This window comes from Myotis myotis, unplaced genomic scaffold (assembly GCF_014108235.1).
Source record: "Myotis myotis isolate mMyoMyo1 unplaced genomic scaffold, mMyoMyo1.p scaffold_m19_p_6, whole genome shotgun sequence".
Classification (NCBI taxonomy): Eukaryota; Metazoa; Chordata; class Mammalia; order Chiroptera; family Vespertilionidae; genus Myotis; species Myotis myotis.
This window is the reverse complement of record NW_023416368.1, coordinates 67,890,313-67,898,975: the sequence shown is the minus strand read 5'-3', so window position 1 is coordinate 67,898,975 and position 8,663 is coordinate 67,890,313. Positions and strand designations below refer to the sequence as shown.

General features: G+C 36.4%; 1 pseudogene; it reads right to left on the bottom strand.

Moving 5' to 3' along the window:
- Positions 1-3,041: 3,041 nt before the first annotated feature.
- Positions 3,042-3,508, bottom strand: LOC118657725 (annotated as a pseudogene).
- Between the last annotated feature and the right edge of the window lie 5,155 nt (positions 3,509-8,663).

Below are 8,663 nucleotides of genomic sequence, written 5' to 3'. Positions count from 1 at the left end.
AAACTTTATTGTCAAATTATTTCTTGGTCTTTTCAACTCCATTCAAATTATTTCTTTTTCTTTCATTTGCACAAAGAATATGGACTTCAAATGATAGTCCTCTCATGGCAAATTTGTTCTTGTAAGAAAAGTGTGATATAAAAACAACTCATTGTATAGTGCTGCATTTTTGTTTTAAAGGCAACATGCATGATTGAAATCATTCTCTTACTATTGCTTGCCTTAAAATTCTCCTTAAATTAAAATCCTCTTTTGCAGGACAAGCGCATTAGACTATTACTTAAGAAACATTTCTTTATATAGAAACTATGTAGAGACAAATGGGATACAATGTGCAGCATGGTAACTCTAGTTAATAATACTGTATTGCATATTTGAAAGTTACTAAAAAAGTACTTTTTTCTTTTTAGAGTAGATCTTAAAAGTTCTCATCAGAAGAAAAAATATTTCTAACTATATGTGGTAATGGATGTTAACTGGACTTACCCTAGTGATTATTTCACAATATATACATATATCAAATCATTATCTTGTACACCTGAAATAAATATAATGTTATATATTTCCCCAAAGGAAAAAAAAAAGACAGAATGAAAGAAGGGATGGAAAAGGGGCTTGATCCTGAGAGTTGAACGTGAAGTACTAGTTTATTTCCTCTTCTTGTTCTACCTCCCAGCAATGTTCAACTGCCACATAGAAAAAGCCCATATCTGTGTGGACAGCCTAAGATTATAACATCATTGGCCTAAAATTCTATAGAAACAATGAGGTATAGATGTGATAGTTTACTCCTAATAATGACCTATTATTATACACATATGTACTATATCCAAGTATCAATGTCTCATTGTTTAAGCTCTTGACTCATTAAAATTAAAAGGGAACTATTTTTAAAATTTTATTAGGAACTCATTGACTTCTTATCAATATTTGGATGTGGGTTGTATTTAAATATATAGACTTAACTCTACACTTAGACTTAGCTCTTACTTTAGGTCAGACTCTTGGGTTTTTACTGTATTTTTGTCTTTTCCTGGAAAGACACTAGCTGGTCAAGGAAGCTCAGGTGTCCCAATGATTTGACATTTACCAACCCACCCAGAATAGTTTACCTAAGGTGTGGTTTCGGCTATCTTTCTGTTTGGATGCTTGATTTATGTTCCTGGCTATATTCATTCCCTTGGGGAACTTGGGTGTTTGGTCTGTATGTAAGGAGCCTAAAACTATCACTTCATTCTAACAAGGAAAAAGTTTAAGAGACTAAAAAATCAACAACTCTTTTTGGATCCATAGAATGTAGAAGACACAGGGCAAACCACGGCTCTCAAGATTGGAGAAATGGACAGGAGAATACAAGGAGTCAGGGCTTACCGAGCGGAGATTCACTCACTAGTGGAAACCACCATGGGACCAGAGCCCAGGTAGGAAAATCTGAAATGTAATTGATGAATTATTGGGCACTCAGTGTGGACAAATCTGTGAGTTGAAAACTCCAGGGAGACCCAGTCATGGGGCAGACGGTAGGAGTGCACAACATTGTGAGATTAACCTCCAGGATCTACACTAAGTTCCCAGAGTAGATAGCAGGCAAAAATCTCCACAGGCTTCCAACAGAGGCAGAGAAAAATAAACCATTTAAAAACACACCAGAGCACTCTGTTCTTGTTAACATGGCTTGCCCTCAGGGGAAGCAAGTTAACGAGAGCCTGACTTCCTGGGGTATTATCAGTACCGAATTGACCTGGAGAAGAGAAATGCTCAACCCCAGTTCACTGTAGCCATCCTGTCACATCTAATTGGGGAGAGAATTCTCAGAAACTCTTTTGAAGTTCACAGTCCAAAGGCATAAGCTCAAAAAAGACTGAGACCTAATTCTAGGACCATAGAAGGCTTCCTCTCTGCCTACACCTCACCACTGAATTACTAAAGATCTATTTACAGCAATACCTTTTATCCAACACATTATGTTCAGCCATCCAGGTAAAATTACAAAGCATACCAGTTTCTACTTGAAGAGACAGAGAAAGCATCAGAAACAGACATGGCAAGGATGTCAGAATGATAAGACTGGGAATTTAAAAGAACTATAATTAACATTCTAAGGGCTCCAATGGATAAAGTAGACAATGTGCAAGAAGAGATGGGCAATGTTGGCAGAGAGATGGAAATCATAAGAGAGAACCAAAAAGAAGAAACACTAGAGATAAACAACACTGTAACAGACAGAAAGAATGCCTTTTTTAGTAGGCTAGACATGGGCAAGAAAAGTCTCTGAGCTAGAAGGTACATCAATAGAATCCTTGAGCACAAAGAGAACAAAGATCAAAAAATAGAACAAAATACCCAAAAGGTGTAACATACGATTAATGGGAATATAGAAGGAGAAAAGAGAAAGAAAGGACCAGACAAATATTTGAAACAAAAATGACAGAGAAGTTCCCCCAAATTAATGACAGATATTGAACCACAATTTCAGGAACCTCAGAGAACACCAAGCAGAATATATGCCCCAAAACACAACACAATAAGACAAACAAACAAACAAACAAACAAACAGAAAACTTACACATAGACATATCATTTTAAATCATAGAAAATCAAGGGTAAGGAAAAAAAAACTTTGAAAAAAGTCAGAAGAAAGAAACACCTTACTTATAGCAGAAAAAGATAAGAATCACATGTGACTTCTCAGAAACCATGCAAGCAAGAAGAGAATAGAGTGAAATACTTAAAATGTTGAGAGAGAGAAACCCACCAACTTAGAAGTCTATAACCAGTGGAGCTAGCTTTCAAAAATAAAGGATAAATAAAGACTGTCAGACAAAATAAAAATATGGAACTTGTGTCCACTAGAGCTGCTTTGGAAAAAAGGTTTAAACAAGTCCTTCAGAGGGAAGTGAAACAATATGTATAAGAAACTCAGATCTTCACAAAAAAATGGAAAGCATTGAAGAACTAAGTGAAAAAAATGTTAAAAATTTATTTCTTATTTTATTACAGTGTACAATGTTTATGTTTAGAATTACTCAGATGCACTCAGTTCAGATGATCCCAATTTTATTGGCAACATCCAAAACGTCATAGTCAGGAGCCAGTTAAATGTATGCCTTCTTCTCTCCACCAGGCCTGATCTGGGTGTTGACCTTGGCCACATCAATGTCATAGAGCTTCTCATCCTGTTTCATCTGTTGGTGCTTATTGCCCTTGAAATCCACAATGAACACAAGTGTATTGTCGTTGTCTGTCTTCTTCATGGCTGACTCAGTCGTCACAGAGAACTCAATGATGGCATAGTAGTCAAGCTTGTTTCTCCTGGGGGTGCTCTGCTGAGGATATTTAAGTTGCCTTTGGAGCCCCCATGTCTTCAGCAGCCGGAAGGTGGGTGATGTGCAGATCTTTTTTGTGTGACGGTGGACACTTTCAGCACTGCTGTCTTTACCTTCAAAGCCTTTATTTTGACTCTGGCTTTGGGAGGGGCAGGGGATTCCTTTTTCACTTTTGGCACCATCTTACTGAAAAAGATATTTTTCTTATTCTCAATTAATCTGACAGATAACAGTTTGTTCAAAATGATATCAACAATGTATTTGATTGTGTATGTTTATATATATATATATATACATACACACACACACATACATGCTTATCTATACTTATATATAGTGAAGTAAATGACAGAAATGATACAAGGGATGAGAGAGAGGAATTAGTATTATTTTGTTATTATAAATTACACTACCTGTGAAGTGGTATAGTGTTATTTGAAAGTGGACTTTGATTAGCTGTAAATGTAATTACTAGTACAAACTCTAGGGCACTATTTAAATTTTTAAAAAATTAAAGTAAAATCCACATGTTAAGAAATAAGAGAAAAGAGAATCAAATAAAGTGCTCAATTAAAACCACAGAAGTCATAAAAAGAATGGAAGACAAAAGTAAGACAAAGAATAAGGGCAATTGCCCTAACCGGTTTGGCTCAGTGGATGGAGCGTCAGCCTGCAGACTCAGGGTCCCAGGTTCGATTCCGGTCAAGCGCATGTACCTTGGTTGCGGGCACATCCCCAGTGGGGATTGTGCAGGAGGCAACTGATCGATGTTTCTCTCTCATCAATGTTTCTAACTCTCTATCCCTCTCCCTTCTTCTCTGTAAAAAAATCAATAAAATATATTTAAAAAAAGAATAAGGGCAATAAATAGAAAACAGTAACTAATATGGTAGATATTAATCCAAGAATATCAACAATCACTTTGAATGTCAGTGGCCTAAATGCACCAATTAAAAAACAGAGATTGTCAGAGTGGAGAAAAATATATGTGCTAACATCTCCTTGTATTACTGGGAAATGGCAAATCTAAAACAAAATTAAAGAGATTCAGATTTGAATAAGTTTCCAATTTAGTTTGGAAGAGAAAATAAACCTTTTTAGAATACTTTTCCAAAATTTAAAATTGTGGGTTAGTGAGATGCATGTAGCATAAAGAAGCACTGGGGAATGTAAATGCGGAGAATTCAACCATCAGGTTTGTCTTGAGAGTAAAAGGTTTTGTTAAGAGCACAGTGAATAAAAACTAGGACTTTGGCAGAGAAGAGGGGAGAGAACATTTTATATCAGAGAAATGTTGTAGTGGAAAGTTGCATGGACTTCCATGATGGAGAGAACAAATTTTCCTAATCAACCATAAGCCACTGCTGGCTTTCTAGCAGCTATGTGATATTTTCAACATGTTTTCCATGAAGCAATAATTCAATGGAGTGAACAAGCTAGGCTGTAGGGAGAATTTTAGGAAGGAGGGAGCTACAAGTGGGAAGAATAATTTGAAAGCTGTTGTAGCAGGTAGCCAAGCAAGCTTGAGATCATGCACCCACCAGGCTATTGGTAGAGAAATAGAGGCATCAAAGGACAATCTTTAGCAATGACTTACCTGTGTCGATCACCTGAAACTTTCTGAAGTTCCCATGGATTTCAGTTTCAGTTCCCATAAAATTTTCAATGAACATTGACTTACAAGGTTGACATAGGTTGACAAGGTTCTTTAATGTTTTAAAATGCAATATATTTCTAAGGGAGATAGTTTGAGGAATACTACTTTGCATGCCAATAATGGGGTTAAAGGAACATGATCAGGTTAGAAGTTGTCCACTAAACTAATTATCTTTAATTGACTCATCATAACATGACAATACCTGAGATCAATTTTCCCTCACAAGGTAAAGCTTCTGCATATATAGGTTTGATTGGAAAGCTTTGGGTTAGATAGGTTTATAGGTATCATTTTCAGAGAAGAATTATCAAACTGTCCAAATTGATCCCTAACCAAATGCTGTTGTCCATATCAGGGTAGACATATGTGATCACCACGGTTTGTAAAACAACCTGAAATGCTCAAGATAAATAAGTTAATTGAGGAAACCAAATTTGTTGGCAGGAATAAATTCAAGATTTATAAAATGATGAATAGCCTAGAACCAGTATTTATCTCTAAAATTAGAATCCATAGATGAAAAGCAGAGGTGAGATGATAAGTTTATGGGGTTTTTTTTGATATCATGAAACCTTTCTGATAATAGTTTTATAAATTCTTGTTACCATTTTAAAAAAATGTAGTTTCTTTGCCCTAGCTGGTTTGGCTCAGTGGATAGAACGTCAGCCTGTGGACTGAAGGGTTCTGGGTTCAATTCTAGTCAAGGGCACATGCCCAAGTTGCGGGCTCAGTCCCCAGTAGGGGTGGGCAGGAAGGAGCTGAGCAATGATTCTCTCTCATCATTGATGTTTCAATCTCTCCCTCTCTGTTCCTCTCTGAAATAAATAAAAATATTTAAAAAATAAAAGATATAGTTTCTTCACTTATAATAGTTCTGATTGTCCTCAAATATAATCTCTATCTATTTAAGAAAACACACTGAGGCAAACAACACACCAGTATGAGAAACCTCTTAACAATTTGCAAGGCTGCAAGTTATGGTTACAGACATTGCAGGTTTGGTGCCATCTGGGAATAACTGTTTGTATGAAAGCTATCTTTTTTCCTACCCAGGGTGCTTCTGTATTGTTTTACATTTTATTTTTCATTTACAGTTTACATTCAATACTATCTTGTTTAACTTTCATGTGCACAGCATAGTGGTAGATGATCATATGCTTTAGAAAGAGATCCCCCAATATTGCCAGTACCCACTTGGCACCGTACATAGTTCTTATTTTCACTTTTTTTTTTTTTACATCACTAGTCACTCATTTTTTTTTCTCAGAAAATAATCTTATCTTTGAATTATAATGGTTTTCCAGAAAGATAGGCTATGCCAGGAGGAGGCAGAAGATGGTAGCTTGTGTTCCACATGGAAATTTAAATATGTCTGAATGTGAGAACAGGCATGAATACCGCTGATTCACAGTCCCCACTGAACTGAAACCTGTCCACTAGTATCCAGATTTGTGCCTCGTTTTCAGATAATGAGGAAAAGGATTTGGATGCTTCTTCGGTTAAAATGATAAAATTAGGTAAACTGTAAATTCATTCCTTTTTCCCTGTGGTTTTGACTGAGCTGCATCATCAATGTGTTGATATATTGTCATTACCTTGCCATGACACTAATATGAGCTTTGTTAAGTGTCACATTAGCTGCTTCTGGCTTGCTCATCAGTTCTTGGTCTTAGTTTATATGCCACGGATGGGTTCGTTGGTTTGAGTACAAATACTTTCGCAGGAGGGAGCTCAGCTCCCTGTTGAAAGGCAGGAAACAGCTCATGATCACTCATCCACAGAATTCTCCCTTAAGCCTCCGAACCTGAAAATCCCTGATTCTGCTCCTGTTTCATCAAATTTACATGCAGTTTCATCAAATTTACATGTTGGTTCTCTATTTTCTCTTTTGTTTGTGTAGAAGCATCTGTGGCTTCTCTGCTCGTGCCAGGGGTTCATCTCCCCACTCCCAGCGCCAACAGGCATAACCAGACTGCCCAACCAGTAAGAGCTCTCATCCCAAACTGGGTTGTGATTGGGCACAGAAGACTGTCACAGACAAGTCACAGCTATTCCCTGCCCTTGTTTTGTATGGTAATAACATAAGCGAGAAGCAGAAGAGTTTTCAAGATAACCTGTTACTGTTCCACAATTTCTCTGAGACCTCCTTAAATTTCAAAGGCAGACAAATGTATAATATGTTTTAGAAACAGGTCTAGCAAAATATATTTGTAGTGTTTATATTTTCTGCTTCCAGAAATACATTCTACTTATCTAGAGAATTGCCACAAATGAAATGGCTTATTCTCCACAGTGAAGAATAAATGAAGCATTAATATAAACAGATAACTATAAGTTTAAACAAATACTCTAGAAGGAAAGTAAGGAAGACAAGTAAGGGGAATCTCTATTTTTGCTCTTCCTACTAGAGAGTCTAGCACTGTGATTTTCAACCGGTGTACCTCACAAATTTTTTAAACATTCAATATCTGACTATTTAGTCAGGGGCACTCACCTCAGAATGTAAAAAAAAATGACAACAGCTAACACAATAGCCATCCATTGTGAATGAATCAAATTTCCCCCTATTTTTTGTCAGGTCAGCAAAAAAACAACAACACTTTTTAGTGTGCCACAAAATTTTAATAGTTTCTGTGTGCCATGAGATGAAAAAGGTTGAAAATCGCTGGTCTAGCAAAAGAGACATTATTTTTTCCATGTCTGTGGCTTGGTGGAACACAGCTCAGAAGCACCTTCTAATGCCCGCTCTGTTCACATTTGATCTTGGAGACGACAGGAAAAAAGCTCTTCTCATTCAATTCTTTGATTAGTTAAGGGCCTACTCCTGTCTGTGAAAGAAAATGTTGCCTCTGAAACTCTACAGTGCATTGCCTGGGTTTCAAAATCAACTGTGACTTCCCCAGCTAGTGTGCCTCATATTATGCTGGGGCAATGCACTAAGTAACACAATAATAATGTAAATACAATAGTAGTACAAGTAGTTAATGTTAGTCAGCAAACGGGAAGATTTCATTCAAGCATCTGTGATTTGTTATACAAACAACCTGATACCTATTTCTTCACTCTGACTTTCCTAAAAGATACTACATTTTATTAAGACATTGAAAAATACTAAAAGATATCAGCACTTTAAACAGAATATAATTTAGGAGAGATTTTACAATGGTTGTTATTTTATTTTGGCCCATCTCCATCTTTAAGAAATACTATGCAGATCTGCCTAATTTTAAGACAACTCTCAGTGGGATTATTGAAAATACACATGGTTATGCCGCTGCTGCTGCTGAGTCCCTTTAAGAAGAAAATGGGCACAGACATATATGGAGAAGGCCATGCAATGACAGATGCAGAGATTGGAGCATTACCATGGCTTATGAAAACCTATATGATTTCATTACGTGTCTTAAACAGGTCTATATGATTTAGCCCCTACTTTTCCATTCTTATTTCTTACCATTCTTCTTTTGGTCATTCCATTATGTATGCTAATTTTGCTATCTTTGAAACATATAAAGCATGATCCACTTCAGTGCCATTTCAGATATTCTTTGTTCTAATCATATCTCTGAGAATATCAGCTCGGTAGGGAAGCCTGACCATTCTCATTGACATAACACCTCTAAAATCTCACTAACCCCTTAATTATTTAATTTCTGTTTTCTCCACTATCCTACATAAGT